The sequence below is a fragment of the Andrena cerasifolii genome, chromosome 4, assembly GCF_050908995.1.
Source record: "Andrena cerasifolii isolate SP2316 chromosome 4, iyAndCera1_principal, whole genome shotgun sequence".
NCBI classification, from domain to species: domain Eukaryota; kingdom Metazoa; phylum Arthropoda; class Insecta; order Hymenoptera; family Andrenidae; genus Andrena; species Andrena cerasifolii.
The window spans coordinates 1,163,040-1,186,879 of record NC_135121.1 but is presented as its reverse complement, the minus strand read 5'-3'; the positions used below and the strand labels follow the sequence as shown (position 1 = coordinate 1,186,879).

At 37.3% G+C, this 23,840-nt stretch overlaps 1 protein-coding gene across 8 annotated transcripts in view; it reads right to left on the bottom strand.

The window, feature by feature from the left end:
• The window catches only part of Machr-a (muscarinic Acetylcholine Receptor, A-type), a 200,745-nt gene extending 180,677 nt beyond the window's left edge, over positions 1–20,068 (bottom strand). For 4 of the 8 annotated variants that reach the window (XM_076810385.1, XM_076810388.1, XM_076810386.1 and 1 more), the window contains exon 1: positions 18,928–20,068. The gene's annotated coding sequence lies outside the window, so the exon portion shown is untranslated. The remainder of the gene's footprint in view (positions 1–18,927) is intronic. The other 4 variants (XM_076810387.1, XM_076810389.1, XM_076810390.1 and 1 more) reach the window with 4 other exon arrangements.
• Positions 20,069–23,840: the final 3,772 nt, after the last annotated feature.

The following is a 23,840-nucleotide window of genomic DNA, read 5'->3' as shown; positions in this document are numbered from 1 at the left end:
TTACTCCTAATGCCCCCTTAGATAATTTAAACGCACCACAGGGGGCGGTAGCGCCCACTTTGAGAAAAGCTGCTCCACATTGACAGTGTACGAGTAACCCCATTACGAGACCGTTTACCGAGAAGTGGGAACCTGATGCTTGGATGCATGTCTGTTGAACATGCCTGTTGTATAATAACAAAAATTGCAATGTTTATATTTTTTTATAAAGGGAGTAATTATTTACTTTAGGGCTTTATCACCGATTTTGATGAAATTTAGAAATGTTGTAAAACTTTTAAACAACTTTTTCCTATACATGTTACGGCTGCTCGGTCTTACAAGGGGAGCACAGGCGTCAGGGTGCCTTTTGAAGATTCCCCCATGTTAAAGAACAAAATTATAAATTATAATAATTGTAATAAATAAATTATAATAAATGAGATTCCCCTCTCGAGGCGTCAGGGTGCCTTTTTAAGGTGGGAAAATTTTCAAGGCACCCTGACGCCTCCAGAGGGGAATCTCTCGGGGGCACCAGGGTAGTGCGGGATTTTCACCCACTAAAACCCCACGGCCACCATGAAATGTTTAATAATTTATATGTAAATATCTCTATTATTAAGGCCTATTGGCTTAAACGCTCGGACACCATTTACTTATTTTGGACATAGATCCATCGTGGCAAGGCTCATCAAAACCCCCCTCACCTTGTTAGTTCCCGAGATATTCGCAAAAATATTTTTTAAATTTCTTGCTTTGGTTTTATAAATTGAGTCAGTTTTGGGTTAGATTTGCTAGATTCGTCAGGCATAATCACAAATATAGAACAGACTCGTTAAATATCTCGTCTGTGGCTCTTAACAAACCGCATAGTGTCGCGGAATTGTATTATGGCTCATTGTCAGTATATCAGGAGATATCGGTATAGGTATGGAGCTAGATTTCTGGGGGGGGAGGGGAGAGGGTAGAAGCTAGACGCTAATATGTGTATGTAAATAGTATGGACTGCAAATATAATTTTTTACAATTTTTTTTAATTGCATACGCGTAGCTGCGGATCCCTCTGGCGGTCGAAAAATCTAGCTTTATACCTATACCGATATTTCAGAAACGATCAACACACATGTACCTGATCCCGAATAAATACAAAAATATTTTTATGAATATCGCGAAAACTAAGGCCGAACGCCGGTAACATGTATAGAAATAGAAATCTTCAAAATGTGGAGTTTTAGAATATATCTAAATTTCATCAAAATCGGTGATGAAACCCTAAAGTAAATAATTACCTTAATTTTTCGTAAGTGCTTTTATTCAAAGCTCAAGCCGACCTGGACAAAATTTTACCGGTAGAAGCGAACACTCAAAAAAATCCTGACTGGCTTAGAACTGTGTTTTGTCAAATCTTTAACCATTTAAATTAATACAATATCAATCATTCTATAATATACATCAATAAATTAGAACAGAACTCTCACCGGACGCCCACATACAGGGTGAGGCATTGCCAGTGATGGGTAATGCTGCTGTAAAGCGAACTCCTAAGGTAGCAGCATATTCTGTCTGATTATTCTAATCTACGTGATCGAAAGTAATATTTTTAATGATACATTAGAAGCTTCCACAGCTTTACACTAACAACATCCAAGTTCTTTTACTCCCCCCCCCCACCCACCAGTATGGTTCCATTTCATAAAAAAATAATCCCTGAAAAAGTTTATTGCAATTGGACAACAGGAAAGCGTGCGCACCAGGCCTCAAAGTTTGGAATTCATTAATGGCTTGAATTTAAAGAATTTCTCAAAAATCGTAAGCCCTATCGAATTTTTGTACAGATATTATTTAAAGAGCATTCGATTTTCTACAATTATTGTATACCTATATAATTTTTTCGTGCTTCTAACAATTTTTTGGATAACAGCGTTTGAATATAGTGAGACCCGTACTGTGTGCGCGTATTGCGGACCTCTCTATATTCAAACGCTATTATCTAAAATAAATAAAATATATAAAAAAATTTAAGTGAAACTATTTTATTTAAAATGCACTAAAAACTAAAAAATAATTTTTTCTTGTACTACAAATTCGATGGTGTTTTTTCACTTTAAATAAAATCGTGGAGCACTATATCTCTAAACAAATTCATTTCAACGCTTGATTCTGTATTAAATTGATTCATATTCTGTCATGAAATATATCAGTAATTGTAGAAAATTGAATGCTCTGTTAATATTATTCAAACAAAATTTCGATTAGGTTTACGATTTTTTAGAAATTCTTTAAATCCTAACCATTGATGCATTCTAAACTTTAAGGCCTGGTAGACACACTTTTCTGTTGTTTAATAAAAATAAACTTTTCCAGGAATTATTTTTTTATGAACTGAAAAAAAAATATGAAAAAAGTTCGACGTATAAAGAAGGGCCACCCTACTCAATGTCCATCATTATCCTCTCCTGATAGAAAAGACCCACCACCGTCTCGTATTTTCCATCGAACAATGACACTTTTTCAGCAAATAATCAACGATCAGTCAAGCACTTACAAATCTGATTATTATAAAAAAAGTGTCACTGACCAAGATTGGGTTAATAAAATTCTTTTGTAGGTATAAATGGCACCATTGAGATAGGTACGAATAGGCCAAACCTTCTAATTTGAAATGAAAGAAGAATGAACTCAATATGATAAATAGTTTCCAAGATAAAATTTCATAAGTACAGCTCGGTTTCACGAAAGTAGGCAAAAATTGCAAACCTTGACCAGCAAAATGATGACTTCTTAAACCCCCCCGCCTAATTTCATATGAACTACATTATATTTCAGTTTGAACAAATTCCGTGACATTCAGTGGATAAAGTGATCGAGTTTGTGTGGAATGCCTCAACTTCATATTGACGTGAATACGTCTTTAAAAGCGGAACATTACTGGGGGGCATGTACGAAAAGTCGAGCGTTACGAAAATTGTGTCAAAAATGGGTGATAATGATTCGTCTTATAACTTCAAAATTAAAAGCAACATCCAAACTTTGGACCAAGCGCGTAACCACAGTGAGTGTGGGTAGAGAGTCCGCAATACATACAGAATTTAAACGTTAAACGCTCGATTTGTCCTACACGTTTGGAGCTCGGCGCTATCTCCATCACTTCTGGCTCACTCCAGTTCTGCGATGGTTAGAGCGAGATGAAAGGAGAGAGAGTCAGAGGGACTGAACGCGAGCGAGGAACGGTACGAGACACTTGATACTCCGTCCTTTGCGTGCGCGGCAGGTGTGGGCTACGGGTAGGAGCACTTAGACGAAAACAGCTCCGCACATTTCATAAGAGCGTAATGCTCGCACGGTCAGGCAAAGGACGGATTAAGGAAGTCTGTTGGGTAGTTGTGAACACCGGTTGCTTCGTAAGGAGGAAGTTTGGGTTCGATTCCCGTCACCGCCCAATTTTTGGGTGGCGGATGCGGCGAGCGGGCAGCGTAGGGGTTCTTGGGTTGATTTATTCAGCCGCTGTCGTCTCCCGCCCAGCGTGGAGTCAGCTTTAAGGTCGGTTTATACAGCCAACGAGCCGGGCCGTCCATGCCGTGCCGTGACGGGCCGAGCCTCTATGCTAAGCTTATGGACGGCGAGGAGTCGCCGCGCTCGGTGGAAACTCGGCGGCTCCTCGTTGCCCGCTGGACCCGGGCTCGGTGGCCGCTCGTTGAGACGACGAAGTGCAACGCTGCTAGATTTTATGTTCCCAAAACGTAGGGTAAATCCGAGAGACGCGGTCGACCTAATATAAAATGGCTATTAAAACTAATAAAGTAAAATTATTTATCAGTGAATACAACTACAGATTCATTGATATTTAATATATTTACGCTAAACAAGTAAAGAACACATCAAAGAAAAAGTGAACTACCTACTGGCGATTAGTAAGGCAAATGAATACAAAAGTGAATAAATAAACTAAATAAAAAATAATAAAATAATAAAAAAAATCATAACTTGGCCATCTAAGTTTTCTGCAGCGAGAGATGGTCTCCTCGTTAGCTTTCAGAGGAAGAGTTAATACGGCCAAATACTTTGGCTGCATTGTCCCTCAATATCTCTACTATCTTATTATCCCAAACATTAAACGAAAATAAACTTAGCAGTACATTTTAAATACGATTCTGTACACCGCTGGTTGAGAAAAAAGGTTAAATGTAACCTCAATTTAACTTTTATAGCCTATATATCCAAAAAAAAAACACAGAAGGAAGCGAAGTGACGCTATTCATTCAACTATTTGGCTTCTAGAGAAGTAATTGGTCTGCACTTTAACGCGTTTTTACGTATAGAGTTTGAAATATGGAGACTCGACCAACTCTCCGGCACGACCGCGTCTCCAGGATTTACACTACGCGTTGGGAACATAAAATCCAGCAGCGTTGCATTTCGTCGTTTCAACGAGCGGCCACCGAGCCCGGGACCAGCGGGCAACGAGGAGCCGCCAAGTTTCCACCGAGCTCGGTAGCTCCTGGCCGTCTATAAGCTTAGCATAGAGGCTCGACACGGCACGGACGACCCGGCTCGGTGGCTGTATAAACCGACCTTTATTCTGACTCCGATGAGGTAAAGTAGTGACCACGGGGAGAGGGGTGGGGGGTGGATCGGGTGGTTGTGCTTGGGTCCGTTTCCCCCGTGCAGTGCACTTAGAGCGGCTGGCGGCACCGGCGAGTCGTGGGTGATGGCGGGCGGGGGCCCGTTAAGCCTTGCAGAAGCGACCGGGGTTGGGGGGCGAAGTTGGCGCGTGATCCGCAACTTCGCCGCGGTGTTAGAATATAACAGGACCTCCCGGGGGGAACTTCTCTTCCCCCTTGGGAAGGGGACGACCCTGGGTAACACGGGCAGAGTTCGGAGATTCTGGAGGGTGGCGCTGCAAATGCATCGTTATCCAAGGTCGAGCAGGCGTGCTCTCGGGGTTCTCCCAATCTCATCCACGTCGTCAGGAATATAGCGCGACGGTAGCCGCGAAGACGCTACCTCGCCTAGCCCGCCATGGCGGCCTTCGTAGCGTCTCGCGGTCTCCTTGACAACGGAAGGCACGAGAAAGAAAGATTCGAAGGGGAAGCAAGCGCGTGAGAGGTGCCTACGCTGGACAGCGCTGGACTCTGGAGTCTCGCGTAAGTACGGCCATCTTCCGGGTCCGTTCCCTCTGCCGTGAGCGGTCAGCGTGGTGGTTTTAGTGGGTGCAAGCCCCACATAACCTCGGCTCTGCCTCGAGAGTTGAGGTGTCCGTTAGAGATTTCCACCACGTAAAAAAAAGGCAAAGGATGGAATATCAGGCGTCCGAAAGAGGAAGCAAGACAAAGTATCGTACCGTTCCTCGCTCGCGATCAGTCCCTCCGATTCGCTCCCCGCTTCCGCAAGAAAAAAGCGAGAAACGGTCGCTCGGAATAGAGTTCCCTTTACGTTAGTCTTTACTTTACAAACTATAGGCTAGTTAATCTTCAGAACATTATTGATCAGTAGAAAATCTACGGTAGCTGAGGGAAGTGGACGAACAAAGACCTTGAGCTGTAAACGTCTGGTGCCAGTGGCGCAATCCGGATTTTATTTTGGGGAGGGCCGAGTTTACTTACTCCGATACTTTGCCTCGCTCCGTCTTTCGGACGTTTGATACTCCGTTCCTTGGGAGACGTCGATCTCCTAGCAAAATGTTCCTTTTTCCTGTTTCCCCTTTTTGTTTGCTCCCTCCCTTCTGAGTACCCCACTTTCTAGTGCGGACTTGTTAATATTGAAACCATAATTGGTCCTTATTTTATTGATGGGATATTAAATACTCGCAGGTATAAGCAGATTTTAACAGCAGATTTGGCACAATTGTTAGAAGATATTCCACTGTACATACGACAATCCACATGGTACCAGCAAGACGGATGTCCGGCTCATTGTGCACGGACTACATATAACAGAGTTTCTTAACAGAAATTTTGGAGATCGTTGGATTAGTCGGTTATGAAATCACAAATGGCTCGCACGTTTTCCAGACTTGACATCTTGAAACTTTTTTATGTGGAGAAAATTAAGACAAGTGTACAATGAAATACCAGCAACCAGAGAAAATATGAAAGACGTTTAAGAAGAACCGCTCCGCGATTGATCCAAGTGAAATTTGACGTGCCGCGTTAATCGTATCGAAACGCTTTAGAGCACACTACTTAGTTGAAATACCCGGTGTTATCCGGTAAAGTTAAAATCCAAATATTCGCAAAATATCACAACGATCATTCTAACATATATATCCGCAGTAATCCAGTTCTTTCGCAAGAAAACGCGTGAAAAGCTTCGCTACCTGGTGGTGACATCGCGGTACTGCAATGCACAAGGACGGACCCACGTGATCTGTAACCAACTTCACTTACAACGTCTAACCTAGCTAGAGTGTGTATTTTTGTATTTGTATTTTTTTTTTCCTGTGTGTTTCTAACACAGCAGGATGGCGTTTCAAGCATTTCGCTTATATTGCCCAACGAACGGTAATAAAGTCATTTTTTTCCTTTTTCCCTCCTCTCTCCTTCGGGTCCCAGCAACGCACCGGGAGACAGGTGGTCTCACCCATCTTTCCCCAGTACGCTGCCCCATGATGTTTAACTTCGATGATCTTACGTGAACCGGTGTTTCCATCACGGTCATGGCCCCTGGTAGCTAGAGCACTAAAGAGGTGAGTATGCGCATCCGCCATATTGGGTCCTCTGGAGAGAGAATATTATTGAGTACCCGCCTTTTTGAGTATTGTCAAATTTGCTTTATAAACCAAATATAAACTTAAATGTAATAAAATACTCTAATAATGTCGTGCTACTATGCATCAATATCAACAACGCATATTTTGTTTATACAGTGACAATACCCAAAAAGGCGGGTACTCAATAATCTTCTCTTTCCGGAGGACCCAATATTGCGGATGCGCATACGTACCCCTTTAGTGCTCTACCCCAGCTCGTCACGCCGCGCCACACAGCGGGACAAAACGTAGACATCTTCGGACATGATGTTACAAAACATCCTATTTCGATGAGGTTTAACTTCTCTTAAATGAAAATGATCATATTTTCAGACAGTGAACATAAAAAGTGCAAAAAATATTGTTTGCACTCTCTAACATTTGACAAACATCAACCAATTTTTGCAGTTTCGCACACTCCTCTTCGAGGGCGGATTTTACCCCCTGGACACACATTTCGATAAAATTGATTTATAGAACCGAAAATTAGAAAGTTCAAACTTTAAAATGGTCTTTGTTTTATCAACTTTGGATGAATTTTAGCAAAGTTATGGGACTTTGAATATTGAGCAAATTGTAAAATAGTTCTGTCTTGTTTTCGTCGAGTAGAAGAGATTAGAAACTATTATTCAATAGATTAACTATTATTTTCTGCAAAAATGAATATGAGAAAGGAAGGTAAAACAGACAGTGGGACAAAACCTATAAATTGCTGGACATTCAAATTTGTCGTATGTGACGAATCATATCTTCATCAAAATTGGCATAAATATTGCACACGTAACACACTATCTTGTCATTTTTTGTTGACCTTATACTAATAATCGCTCAAAAAATATAAATCGAAAGTAAATATTCTACTCTAATTTCTAACAGTAGATCACACACTTGTAGACAAAAGATAAAGTAGTTACTGTTCCCTCAAGCACTTTTTTTATTAAAACAAGAAGTCAATGAAGAAAATTTAGAAGAATTAATGGGCATGCGGAACATACCAGAATGTGATGTAGACACGGACAGTGAATCTGACAAGCCTCAACCACATAGAACCAATATTTATATGAAACAGAAATAAATACAAATATTGAAAAGTGTGTTTCCTTGTCTCAATTTATACATAGTATTCTATATAAAATATAAATATTACGTTTGATCATAATTTCGACTGCCCAAATCTATATCTAAAACATATATTTTTTTTTAAGAAATTAAGAAAACGATGCGATACTTGAGTCGTTTATTTATTAAGGTTTAACTTACATTAATAATAATAACTTAAATTTATGAATTATGCTTCACTATATCATATTTATATTTATTTTTATAAAGAAATCATAAAAACATTCTCAATTGGGTACAAGAAAAGGCATGTCCAGATACAATATTTACTTGTTTCATCCCACGTGCATACACAATTTCATTAATTCTGCTCAAGGTCGCAACTGGTCGTAGATGAAGTTTGCATTTTGTAAAACTAGACTGTTTAGTGATTATATGAGTATAAACCATTTTTCGGACAATGTCGGGCATTTCTTGAAATCAAAAAAAAAAAAAATTTTTTTGACAGGTTGAAAAACATAAATAAAATCATTCAATTTTGGGTTTCTTTCACATTAACAACTTCTTAAAAATCAACTCCAATGTGTAATATGATGGTAGAAATTTGTTTCATTACTATAATACTAATTATTTACATTAATATGACGGCCGTCTCCCGAATAGAACGTATTTACTGTTAAAAATTTAGGATTAAAAATGTTTAAAAAGTTTATTTTTCATAATTTCGCATTCATTAGTATTCAAGGATAATGCTCATATAATTATATAAAAAAAGGTACATCATATTTTCGCCCATGTCCGGAAATTTGTACACGTTGTCCCACTGTGCGCCCCTATCGGAACGCAACGCGAGTATTCATTTCTCATTAAATAACAGAGCGTAAAAGTGGACGAGGTCAACGAAATCTGTACAATGACCTCCGCTCAAACGCGTAGAACAAATGTGCCAAATTTAAACGAGCAGCCGTGTTAATTTGTATTGCGAACACACAAACAGAAAATGAATTTTATATACATATATAAATATCCGTGCTGCAGGTCACCACTTGGAACATTAGAAGCGTGTATTGAGGTCGTGCATAAAATTCAATTTTTAAAATATTCACGCATCCTTAGTTAAAATGTCCTATATGGCATTCCGAAACATCCGAGAAAACTGAACACCCTTTTCCTTGTGTCGTCCTTGTAAAAGAATTAATAAATTAGACTGTTTCTAGATCTATACAAAGCACGTAGGGTTTTCTAACTTTACTTAAAGTAGTACACTAGTGTAACTGCCCGTTTAATACTTAGAATTTTGTTGATCTTTTTTATCGCATATATATATATATAGATATAGTCGGTGGCGAAAGCTGCTTCGGGAAACTCTTTTCCAACGGGCGTTGATATGAGCACTGTTCTAGTCATCCAAAATGGAAAAACTAAGGTTTATTTTTTTTGCTATGTTTGTCGCTATGGTTGGAACCGTGTTGCTCACGTGTCGCACGTGACCGAAACTCTGGAGTAAGCGGGGGAGCAGTAGGGGAAAGTGGGGCAAAACCGGGTACGCGGATCATTCCAGGTACCATTGTTTTTCTAAGACAAGAGCTGCGACATGCAGCCAACGTATGGTGTTACATTCGGGTGGACCTCACGACGGTATGAGATCAATCACAGAACAAAGACCGTCGTAGTTTTTCATTCAGAGAAGTTTAAAAATTTCGAGTTGAAAAGTTCCAGTGTTGCGTTGGTGAATTGCCTTTTTTATACCACTTGGATTTAAGGAATCTATTACGGTAAGTACTGCATTGTATTCTGTAGACTTTACACAGTATTTCGACGTTTTACCCGGTTCTTTGTCGCATGTTGAAGTGTAAATATTTAATGTTTAGTAAATCACCTCATTTGGGGCAAAACCGGGTATTTAATTATGGGGCAAAACCGGGTACCCGGTTCTATGTATTAGTCCAGTGAAATTAGAATCTGTCTTCGGAATAAATCTCACCAAGCTAAATTTTGGTATGGGCCTTTATTTGGTCGTTTTAAACAATATGTTAAAAGTCCCCATCAATCCGACCGCCGCTAAATATTTTACAGAGGGTTGAAAAAAAACAACTGTTTTTCGCAAATATCTCGTTATCTAGCAGCTTTGCGACAAAAATAGTTATTATACAATTTATAGCTTAGGAAATTCTCTACAAAAAAGGTGCTACGAGTTTTTTCCGTCGGAGCAATGAGAACGTCAGCATCAATGGATGTAGCACATATAGTGCGCATAGAAAGAACAAGAGTAGGTTTATTGCTATGCTGTCTCAAAAATTGGAAGCTGCCAACATCAACGTGAAACACGCTCAAGACGATGCTGACGTTGAGGCCACGGGGGGGGGGGGGGGGGGGGCTCATGAGATTTGCACAAGTGTTGAGGAGGGCGACGTAACCTTTATTTGTGATTTCTGTTCACTAAATAAATTAAAATAAATTTATATACAAATTAATATTTGTAAAAAATAACAGTAATAAAGGTTTTATAATTATATCATATTTGATGCGTTTTTTAATAGGTACCCGGTATTACGCACACGTATAGGGTAAAACCAGATACTTGCATACTTTCGAGAAAAATTATTTTCCTGTGAGCCAAATAGTTTTTTTCATATAAGAACTCTCATTTTCTGATTCTGTAAGGTCCAATTAAGATTTCTAGCGGAGTCCAAAGTTTATTTTGCCGTCTGACTTTATGCTAGCAGGAAAAATACATTTGGTACCCGGTTAAACCCCACTTTCCCCTAAACAATGACCAAAGCATAAATTTTGGAATATCAAATTCACATTCGTTTTCTTATGATTCCGAGTGCAGGAAAAGGTTATTGAAAAGAGAATAATGGGATGAAATCCATGAAGTTACTAACTAATATGCATTACAAATGTCAGCAAATACTAGGTAATATAAATATTTAATAACTTATTGTTCATTTCACAGTAAATTCTTAATGTTCTATACTTAATTCAAGTAATATTTTGTTTCTTCAATATTTTGATTGCATAATAAACGAAATTCATAATTATTTTTTTTACTTTAAAATAGACCAATTTAACATTACCATGCTTTTCATATGTATACCGTTGCATTATATATATATAAAAAATATTAGTATTTCTCGTTAGTTTCTATCTTTGCGTTTGGTTCCAAACTTATTCCCAGGGGTTGTATCGAAATTCCTCCTCCAGAATAGTACATGGCAAGCTGTCTTGCCCCCCCCCCCCCACCCCTCTGACCAGTAAACATTATAACTAGATTTTTATAAATACGAATTGTGCTATTTTCAAAAATTGTTGGTTCACAAATTTACTTTATACTAATATTTTAATTTTAAGTACCTAAATGTGTTTAAAAGGTACCGAGTGTTCAGCTCAGTCGCCGCTGGCCGCGGCTCGGAGGCAAAGTTATATTACGCGATCTGTACACGTGTGTATAAATTTAAGGAATATTTCTGGACACGAGAATAAGACGAAAATCAAGAATAATGACATAGCGGTCGAGGCTTGGATTGTTAGTTATAAGTATTTCAAGCTATGCCTAAAAGCAGGCAACCCGCGTGCAACGGCGCACGCGGGACAAGTCAGGCGAGGGGTCGAGCAGGGCTGATCATTGCCACTGTCGCACGGGGTCATTTACCTTGGAGTAGCTGTGACGCGATAATCGGCATGGCCACTCGATTCTGCGACACTTAATAAAAAATTAAGAGGTATCTTCGAATTACCCCAAACCTGCCCACATGCTAAAATCCATTGCTGCCAATATATAGATACACTGTAGTCTACTGTGCTACAGAGAAACAGACGCCCAAAAATCACACTAAACAAAGAATCACACCACCTCCAAAAGAAGAAAAATATTAGATTTGCTGCACTAAAACGTGTAAAAAATTTAAAAAAGAACATAAATTTACCCGCACTGAAACCCACAAAGGAAGTAAAAGAATTATGTACATCAAATTTACTTGCAATAAAACGCGCCACGAAAAAAACAGGCTCTCACGCACTCAGACAATTGAAACTAGTAATTCTTAATAAGTAAATTTAAAGTCAGTTTTTCGATATAAATTAGCGGGTCCACTGAATGTTCGTCTACTTCGCGACGTGTCGATGCTCGTTCAGATAACTTAATATCGGAGGAGCTGTGGTAACTATGAGACAAATTACTTTATAACCCCAGATGTGTTAGGAGGTTCAAAGTTGCTTTATATTTATTACAGTTTAAAAATACTTTAACTTTCTCTGCATCAGTTTAGGGGTTGACCGACGGAGACGTCAGTCTCATCAAATGCTTCGAACGCGGCACATCAACCAAGCAAGCATACAAATAAACTCATTCAACTGTTTTCGTTTTGGCGATCCTCATATTCAACCTAGCTCTGCCGATATTAATTTAATTCAACGTGCATCGACATGTCGCGAAGTGGACAATCATTAAGAGTTGTCAGTTTTAATTTTATGAGTGCGTGTAAAGCTGATCTCTTTTGCGTGTTCAGTACGGGTAAACTTGTCTTCTTTTTTAATTTTTTTTTCACGCATTTTAGTACAAAAGATGTGATATTTTGTATTTTTTTGTTGGTGGTGTGATTCTGTTTTGTGGGATTTCTGCGCGCGTGTCTCGATAGGGCAATAGATTGCAGTGGATATAATGGACGCAATGGATTTTAGCGTGTAGGCAGGTCTGAGGTAATTCAACGATACCCTTCAATTTTTGATGAAACGTTCCAGAGCCGTGCGACAGTGGCTTAGACTACAACTGCTCGACCCTCCGCCTGACTTGTCCCGTGGTTTCCCAGACATAACTTTAAATTTTTACGAACGAACGAAGTGTCAACCAGATGTCTAAACACCCTGTAGAGGAGACCGGGTATGGTTGTCACACGGGTAGGTTGTCACAATCGCTATATCAAAGAAACTATAAACAATATGAATGTACTGATAATCCATGGCGATGCGTAAACATATCGCCGCCTCCTCCCGCATCACACAAGTCGTTGTGGAATCGCACGGAGACACAATGTGTCATTGTTTGTTTTCGTGCGCTCGAAGTAATTACGCAGTATTGTCTATCCTGTAAGTATAGGTTGTTTCTTCGTATTGACTATAACATTGTTGCATTATTCTCGTAGTTTAGAGTTTTTTTCTAACTAACTATAATTATTTTTGGCATTTTTTAAATTTTTTAATACATCAATAGAGAGGTGAAATTGTTTAACGGTTTGGGGCAAGTTGTCACAGAACATTTGGGATTAGGTGTTTGCCGCATGTGACAACTAATCCCGGTGTAACTTGCTGTACCTATCATGTGATGTTATTTTCTTGTTTGTTTGGCAACAGTTCTCAATAATAATGCCGCAAACTTATAAGAAGAAGACGCCCAGAGCTGAGGTGACCCCGGAATTAATGTTACGTGCGGCAAGAGAGGTTATAAAGGGCAATTACACAATAAGAGGGATTGCAAAGGGTTATAATATAAATTACCGCACTCTAGCGCGATATTGTCAGAAATACAATAAAAAATTATATTACTTTCTTAATTGAATCGACTTTTTATTCATAAACTTAGCTATCCAAATGTGTGACAATCAACCCCAGATACTGTGACAACCAACCCGACCTCGGTGTATATTGTCACAAAATAGTTCCTGCAAATAATGTGAATTAGCTCCTAATTTAGTTGGCAAAATCCACAGGACCAATTTTTTTTTATATAGTCGGACGTACGTAGTTTATATTAATCTAAGTTTGAATGAATTTCCCTGCAGCCATAACCCATAAATAAATCAAAATAAGAAAATGGGGCAACCATACCCGGTCTGCCCTATAATACGTTACAAAGAAAATTGTAATTGTTATTCTTAAAACACACAAAATTGAATGCCTGGTAGCAACCTCTAATATGTAATTGAAAAAATAAAAGAAATATCACACTAAGCTAATGGGTACCAGTTAGCTGACCATGTATCAGTAGTTGACCAATTTTTAGAAAAACCGGAAAAATATGGTTTTTAGGAATGACGACCTTTTAGAAGAAGTGCAGATAAGGGGACCTTCCGGTCTAGAGCCCCCCCCCCCCCCCCAAAGAATAGGTGATCTTTAGGAATTAATTAAAGGAAAACTACTACATATAATTTAATGGGACTTTTTACATTGTATTAAGAATGTCTTAAATTAAAGAAATATGTTTTTTGTTTTATAATTAATCATTGCAGACGGCACTGGGGAGTCGTTAAAGTCAAGGCGTAAAAAAAAATCACCCAAATCGGTGAGACCTATACCTCCAAAAGTTATTATCCGATTCGACTGAAACTTTTTTTATTTTGAAGAATATACTTCTGGCTAGGGGGGAAACCAGAAAAAAATACAAACATAATATTTTTTTTTTAGAAAATAACAACACTTGAAGTTTGAAATCACTTTTTCCCTATATTTGTCACCGTTTCAACGGCTTTGAAAATTATAAATTTTCAATTTTTTGTATCTTTTTCTGGTTTCCCTCCTAGCCAGAAGTATATTCTTCAAAGTAAAAAATGTTTCAGTCGAATCGGATAATAAATTTTTGAGATACAGGTCCCACCGTTTTGAGAACACTGTTTCGAGAAAAACACGTTTAAAGTTTTACGTGAGTGCCGAGTGGCCGGTTGTTACCCATGCATTTGCCGCTACTCAAATGCCTATAACTTCGGGAATTTTACGAATTTCAAAAAATCATTCTAAACACGTATTCCTAAAATGTTAAACATTCGAAAAATGAAATAAAAAAAAAATAGACTTTTAGACCGGAACCTCCCCTTAACGTGCCAAGCCATCTACCAACAAAACTTTCAAACACTCATGTGTGAAGTGAATTATGAATAGTATTGGCGAACGTTTATTTTCATCAAGGTGACTAGTGTGTTCCTCGTTACGATTTTGTTGAGAACAGGTGTACGGTTCAGGTAAAAAAATTCGGAGGTTATTAGCTCCTTATGATTGAACACCATTTCAACGTCATTTTCAAGGATAGTCAACTTCTGAAGCAGTTACTGAATTTTGAAAAATAGGTTCTAAAATTTTTAGAACAATTTTTTTAAAAAATTGTTCCCACAACATAATTTAGAAAGCTTAAAGAGTATCTTTAGCCACCATTACATCCTGATGTCCAGGCAGCGATAAAGCCAGGTTATGAAGAGTTGACTAATAAGAATTCGAAGGATATCCTCCTCGAAGGATTTTCTAAAAATCGAAACGAAACCCGCAACTTTAGAGCGTGGAAAGTCACACCGAATACTACTATTTGTGGTGTTGAAAAACAAATCTTGCGGCATATTTTGCCGTATGTACATACAATGATGGTGCAACACGTATGTTAAAGATTTTAAAGAAACTTCAAATAATATCCGCGTAACTTCCGCTGATCACCGTGCCTCACTTACGACGAAAGAAGGCAGAATTAAAATCAGAAGAAAAAGAAAGGCCATAGAAGACCTTAATATATTGAAGGAAGGTGTAATGTATGGATCAGGCATCGATTGAAATCCGCAAGTAGCAATTATTAATGCGTAAAGTACGACAAAACTGCATGTACAACTTTAAACACGATTGCCCATAAACTACATTTTCTACAACGTTGAAAATAAAATCTCGAAAACCGCTCCAACGATTTGAAGGGATGTTTACAGGGAGAAGCAGGAAACTATTTCCCACAATGTGTTGAGACGGCATATTCATTATTAATTCTTAAAAGAAAGATAAAAAATATTTTTCATACAGAAAATTAATAAAACCATATATTTCAACATTAAAGAGTGTATTAATATTTTATCAAAATTCTGCTAGAGACGGTCTTAGAAATTATAAAAACGCTTTTGCTTTGTGATTTAGTTAATTCACCTGTCCGGAATAATGTTCGCCATCAGACGGCGCGTCATCGCGTACACGCTATTGCATGTGTATTTACAACTTCTATTTATATAAATACAATTAAAATTGTTTTTTTTTTATATCAAAGTTAACGAAATGGCGATTAAAAATTAAAATGGAAGTACACTATATATTCATTTATTGCTGCAGAAATTGCGTTTGAAAAAGGGCTTGATTTTTGGGCTATCGATGGTAACCTACCCCCTTCAGGGGACTAGGCAGTCAGATCGCTCGAAAATCAAGTATTTTTTGCGAATTAATTACAAGGAGATGAATACAAATTGTGACTAGTACTTTTGGGTAATGTTTGTTAATACTATAAACAGTAAAAAAAAAATTATTTGAATAATATATACATATGTATGGTAACCTACCCCCTTAAGGGGACTAGGCAGTCAGATCGCTCGAAAATCAAGTATTTTTTGCGAATTAATTACAAGGAGATGAATACAAATTGTGACTAGTACTTTTGGGTAATGTTTGTTAATACTATAAACAGTAAAAAAATTATTTGAATAATATATACATATGTATGACAGCGCTACAGTTGCCTGATATATAGGTGTTTTTTTCTGGAGCCGCTGTAATTTTGCAGTAATTCTGGCCGTAAGAAATTGAATTGTGAAATATCCTCTGAAAGTCATACTTTGCCCTGACCCCCATTCTGCCCTGAACCCATTGAAAAAGAAAAAAAAACGAAAGTATAAAAATGGCGGCTGTAAAACGGCAAATTCTAAAGAAACTTGATTTTTCGCCAGGGAAAAGAGCCACTTTATTTTTTTTTTTTTTTTGTCAAAACAGAAGTTTTCACAGACTTACGCGTAGGTTCAGGTCGTAACTAGATATGTTTCACATATGCTGAATTTTGTTTCAAATCGACTTGTACCTCCATTTTTTCGCAACCACTGCAAAACGAAGAGGATATATGATTCCGAGAAAAACGCGTTTAAAGCTTCGAAAGAGGAATTAGTCTACCTGCGTGCGCGCAGAAACGGTTTATGATGCGCTCGACCTTTTCGCCAGTAAAATCCTTAATTTTGCGAATTTCAACATAAACCAAATGGCATTTTACTCGGGAAAGGTGGTACTTGCGAAAAATACAACAAAAAAATCGAGTTTCTGACTGCCTAGTCCGAAGCTGTATCAATTTTGCCGGGTACAGATACATGTGATCGCTCAAACCGCTTCATCGGGTAAATAATGGCTTGCAACATAAAAAGCTGTATATGTCAAAAATATTAGTTTGCAGACGTAGGTATACTTGCCAACAAAGGTTAAAAACCAAAACAGTTAGTCATGAATTGTTTAATATATTTTATTGATTTCTTCAATATGTACTTCTTACGTTACGAATATAGAAGGAACTATCATTTATATATTAATTTCGCATATATAAACGTAGAAAGTAAATACGAATGAAATTTGTCGAGGGAACGTTTAATGCTTGAACTGGTAGCGAGTTTATCAAAAAACTGTTCGATGTTTATCGTGCCATTTCCCGTGATCGCTATTGTCAAATAATTTGCCTAGCTTATCTTCGCGCTTGTAACCAATACTCGCTCTAATAAATACTGAAACTTCCATATTTTCCATCGTCATTAGAGTTTTAACAATGCATGATTTTCCAATGAAAATAAATCCGAATAGACTACAATTTCTAATTATATGTAATTCGAATCACTTTTGAATTTTGTATATCAATTGTTCATCACATACGATGAAAAACAGTCCGAGTGAGTTGAATTCATTTTCATCGAGAGGGCGTTGTCAATCCAGTGGTCATACTTCCATAAATATCTAATGAAGGACAACCAATTTCCATTTTCATTAGTGGATAACTCATCCCACAAGCAGGCTTTATCGGTCTCGGCTGTCATCTATGTCGCTTTGTTTGTAAAACAAACATTCGAGGAGTCGCATTGTCAGACAATACTTTTCATTGTGTCCAACATAGTCTCAATGTGAAAACACGCCAGTGCCAGGCAACGATTAGAACTGTCTGTGCATGAAAACACCACTATCTCAGTGGTAAAAAGCAATTTTTACCCAAGTTACATTCATGTAATTAGTAACAATAATTGAACATAACAATATGAACCTCCCTGGTACATTAATATAAAGTGTCGGAAAACTTTTAGACTTTATAGCTTGCCATCTAGCAGGCACTGACTTAATTAATTTAATGCAAAAAACACCGAGCATTTAATACCGTATTCTCCTAATCTGTTGTGTTAAATCTGCTTCATTAGGTTACGAATGAATTTCGTAACAGTCATATAATTCCATCTGTATTCTAAGTAGTTCGAATCTGGACACCGACTCGTCGAGTTAATGACATTACTATTTCCTTGCGTGAAAAACCCCTTTACTAATTTCAAATTATGTTTCGCTTTTCTCTTCAGACCATTATAATACTTGACATATCCAAAGTACCACTAATAGTTTTCTAATTTCTGCATGAACTGTTTTGTTTTGTCTCTCCTCATGGCTATTAAAATAGATCTCTGTATTACATATTCGAAACAATTTTTATTACGTACACATAATATTCAATTATCTGTGTCACTTCATAATCCGTATTGTTTTTTTTTTCAAACCAGGAAAAATCTATGTTCTTTCTTATGTTCGTAAGTGTATATTTACTAGAACTCTTGTCTCTCATCATGAACTCTATTAAATAGATAAGTTTTCACCTGTAATTCTAAAACATCGTACATAACGAGCGATAATTATTATTAAATCACACGTTCAAGATTTCTTGGGAAATAACCGCATTGCATATTTGCTGAACCAGTACTCTATACTTGCGACTTTGTAAACTGGTGGATAACGACTAAGAAAAATCTTAATAAGCACAGGCACCTCAAGTGTGGTACATATAATTGTATCCCATCAAGTATATCCCACGCTCCCATTTATTCCAGTTTATCCATTTACACATTTTTCTATAACTTCTATGAACCATGTTCCACAAAAGTGCCTTCCAGTATGTTTACACTTAATGGGGTGTGCAATACATACATGGGGTGTGCAAACTGTACATTCCCTTTCAGTTATCTTCAGAAATAAACAAGAATATTTAGCATGCTATCAGTTTGTCTCGGACTAAACGATAATATTAATTTACGAATAAGTTCTACCAATCAAACGTTCTAACCCAACCATGAATGTGTAAATTTAGTAATAATTATTACTGTGATTTGCAAATTTTTAAAGCTATTTACCTTTTCCAGTGTATTCGGACATACCATCGGACATGGACTTGAATAAAATTTATCTGTCCCTTAACTCTACGACACATATTACATTTCGCTCGTTGTTTATGGTCGTTTCATTACTTTTGTGCGTCAAAAGTCTAATGCTTAACAAAGAAAATAAAAATATTCAAATATAATAGAGGACGTAACGGTGCAAATATTTCAATAAGAATAAACGGGATATTAGGCGTGGTGGGAAATCAATGATAGGGGCTGGAAAAAAATACAAATTAGGTTCAACGGTTTTGGATGCAGAGGAAGTGATAAATAGGTTTCTTATGATACTAGAAATGCCGAAATTATTCTACTAACTCGAAAGGGAAGAGAGATTATTAAAGGTAAAAGCCTCGAGGGAAAAAAACAAACCCGATAGTTCGATCAATAAGGGCCAAATACTGTTATCAAATAACACGTCACAAGAAAACACCATGAATAACGATCGGCTGATAATATTCACACGAACCAAAATGAAAGGCAACAGAAATCCATCGAAATATCTCGTGGCTCGTGTAAGCTTGAAATATTCGAAACTGTACCGACAGCAAAGTTACGCTTAAACATGAAACTGAGGCTACACGAACCAACCGTAAACGTTCTATTACTTCACCAAATTTATGCCACTAAATCCAATATCGAGAAAATCGTAGATATACATAGCATGAGCATGGGTAGAAAATCTTGTGTGCATCAGTACAGAAAGTATTCCGAACTGATCATTGAACACCAGAGATCCGAGGTTGAGTAAGCAACCACCCTGTTTCACCGATAATCGACACAATTCTTGTTACTTCGATTCACTCGAATTCGAACACGAATTCGCAATTCGTAGTCGTACTCGTACTGGAACCCGAACCTAAACCCGAGGGAGATAACACAACAAGTAGACACAGAGATCAAGGGAGGACAGACCGCGTGTATGTTATATAATGTACCCGTGTACGTATGGATGCGTGAGAGAAAGAGTAAGTGAACGAATACAAATGAGAAAGAGAGAAAGCGAGAGAAAGAGAGATAAAGAGGGAGGAGAAAGAGAAAAAGAAGCAGAGCGAGGGAAAGAGGAAGACGCAAAGCAACGATGATTGCACGAAGGATGCGTCCGCGACGGAAGTACGAGGCACACTAAGGGCGTGGGCAACCGGAGCAAGGCCGGTGTAGAGTTCCGAGGGGAGGGCCACATTGATTTTGATTTTCGAAGCGCGCGCATGTGTCTCCGTGTTCGGCTCTGCCCATTCATACGCATGGAACGCTGGTCCTTATTTAGAGAATACTACACCCTCGATCATTCAAATTTCGGAGTATCGAACACGTTTCTTTACAGACGAATTCTCGTGTACATAATTAACCCGCCCGATAATGGTCTCTGTAAAGGGTGTTGAAAAATGTGACGGTATTTTCAAGATCGAGAAAATGTCTCACACTTTTTTCAAGATTAATACTACATATCCAAAAAATGAAGATAAATCAGGTACATGCATGTCGGATAACGTTTTTAAGTTGCTTTTTAACTGTATGCTGTTTTTTTTTCTCAAAAGACTCAAGAAGAACGCACGTACAACAGCAACTAACCTATTTTCTTCTGCAGTAATTGCCCCAATATTTTTATTCTTATTGTTAGCCTGAGATATTACATACTTTTAGGGACATCCCCTTTGTGCAAAACGAAAGTCCTTGACGACCTTTCGAGATTATGACCCAAGATATCATAAAGACGTTTTTAATGAGTTCCTCGTGTAGTTATATTGTTGACACTATTTATTATTGTAATTCTTTGTTTTACGACTTGTATTTGTCACGTTACGTTTCTTCGTGTACATGTATGGTGTAGGCTTAAGAATATGAGAAATCGAAATATATTTAATGCTATATACATTGCGTTCCATAACTATAAAACCATTCTAAAATTTCCGATTCTTTTATAGTACGATTAAGATGAAGTCGAATCAAATACACCACATGTAACCTCATATCGAGAACCAATGTCTCACTAGAGAAAGATGCATTATATTTCCTGGCATATAAAATCACAGAAAGAAATTGACTTGCTGTTCTTTCGTAACTATAACTCTTGATTAACCAAACACAGCTGTAAAAAAATTTTGGAAAAATAATCAAGCATGCAGGTTCCTTTTTCTCCTAAAATGATTATAACACTGTCCAACACGATTTTTGTTCCGCAATATCCACTGGGTGATTCTTGTAGAGTTTTTCGCCTTGAACACGAATCCGCAAACCATTTGTCGCCATCACCCTCAGTTTTTGAGAAATTCGATTTTGAAAAAAACTGCAAATTTTCAAATTTGAACATCTTTTGTGTCGAAATGGTAATAGTTATTCGGTTGCTCGTTGCGTCAAATTATTCTATGAACCCTCTCGAATATAATTATATAAGTTATTATTACATTTTAAACATTTAAATATGTCTAAACAACGATCAAAAGGAAAAGTATATCCGAAATGCACTCATTTTTCAAGATATCTTTCAATTTATTTACAAAACTATGGGTCTAGGAGAAAATCTGACCATTCCACGCGATGCAGCGGACATTTTTCCTTCGGAAAGCATCAACAAAAGTGGTAAGACACATTTTATTTTCAATACAGAAGCGAAATAGTTTGGCAAAACGTGCGCCGTCGACAGTGGTAGTCAACGGCGGCGCGCGATCCACTGCCGCTCAGCGTCACACGATCACTTAACGCGCGTGACTACCACTGTCGACAGCACACGTTTTGCCAAAGTATTTCGCTTCTGTATTGAAAACAAAACGTGCCTTACCACTTCTGTTAGTGGTTTCTGAAAGAAAAATTTCTGCTGTATCGCGTGAAGTAGTCAAATTTTCTCCTAGACCTTCAGTTTTTAAAATATGTAGCTAAATATCTAATTGGTGCATTTTGCGTGTCCTTTTCCCTTTGCTCGTTGTTTAAAAATATTTAAATGATTATAATTCAATAATAACTTATATCGTTGTGTTCACGAGGGTCATAGAATAATTTGACGTAGCAACCAACCGAATAACTATTACCGTTTCGACACAAAAGATGTTCAAAGTTGAAAATTTGCATTTTTTTTTAAAATCGAATTTCTCAAAAATTGAGGGTGGTGGTGACAAACGGTTTGCGAATTCGCTTTCAGCGCACGAAATCCTATAAGAAACGGCTATTGAATGGTACAGAACAGAAAAAAGTTCAATTTTGTTGGACAGTGTAATCATACTATATAGGCGAAAATAAAATTTGAATTTTCAGTTGGCGTGTGTGCGGGATAGTTGGTTAATCAAAAGGCAACTATCCCGCACCCAGGCCAACTGAAAATTCAATTTTAAACTTTCGCCTATATAGTATGATTATATAATTATTTTTAGGAGAAAAAGGAACCTGCAGACATGAATACTTTTCCAATTTTTTTTTTATAGTTGTGTTTGGTTAATCAAAACAACAAGTATCCCGCACCCAGACCAACTGAAAATTCAAATTTTAATTTTCGCCTACATAGTATCGCTCCACCCTACTGTAGAACCAAGTTATATAAATAGTGCTTTTGGTCAGTATTTTATGAGTGTTGTTTGGGTCAAAGTAATAGAAATACAGCAGAATTTCTTATTAACTCGGCTGAATAGCAAAGGGTACATCGGCATATTAGAAAACGCAGAAATACAGTTGACGTTTCAGCAAGAGAATGCTACCGTCCATACTATCCGAGAAACTGTAGCGTGGCTTTGAGATAAAAAAATTAATGTTTTAGAGTGGCTAGTATGTTCTACCAGATGGAGAGATTTACTTTTATGACGGAAGTAAGTAATATCAAAGCGTAATAGAACTAAAGACTGCAATTACAAAAGTATGGCATGAGGGAGAAGAAGCCACACAACAAAATCCGGGTTGGAAGTATGCCATTATTAAATTATTTTAATGATTTTATTCTGTGATGAGTTTAATTTTGGCGTAATAATATGTCATATAGTACTTGTCTTATACTTATGAAACAGTATAAAAACAGATTTTTTCATTTATCCCTACATACAAATTTGCATATTAGGTATTCATTTTTGTTTTGAAACAGAATCTTTCTACGTGATTTTTTATATTGTAATTTTGCTTTCATTCAGTTATATCAGATAAGACTTAAACATTTCAGAATCGTTTTATAGTTATGAAAGGTAGCGGGTTTTTTAGTTATTAATTAGTAGGTATCTATGTATTGTACAATTATTCTTGAACTTATTAATTAACAGGAATAAATATTTTAAATTATATTCGATATACGAAACAATTGCTTTTTCTATTTCATTCTGATTTCAAACCTAGCAACGTCATTACTGAACTTCAATGACTTGGTTAATTCGACAAACTCCAAGACTGCCAGTAACGTGAAAAATGACTATCTTTCCTAGAAAAGTGACCAGAACTTTGATGGGTCTGCCATATGTTCCTCTTCGACTGGCACTCAAACAAATCAATCAAGATTTAACTTTATCTTATTCTTTTATTGTTAACACTTTGAGTAGCATCGCATCACTTCCGCGGTTTTGACGTGTTATCACGTCGATATTTTCTGCAAAGTATCGAAAGTATTATCCGATAATCTCCGAATGTCTTTACTTACATAGAAAGAGCTGCTTCGTTAGAGCAGCAGTCCAGAAACTTGTAATTTCTATATTTTCCATTAAATGATCTTGAAAATATATAACCAATCTATTGGCAAGACTCGCTTGATAGAAATGAGTCAAAACTCGACTTCACTTGGGCTGTTTACGATCACACGTGACGACTAACTGGTCTGCAGAATTCGGATGCGGTTCGAATTATATAGCTACAATTAAAAATAACCCGAACAACCTCGTATTTCATCTCAGTTTTATCAGAAAAACCTCATCTTTGCGTTG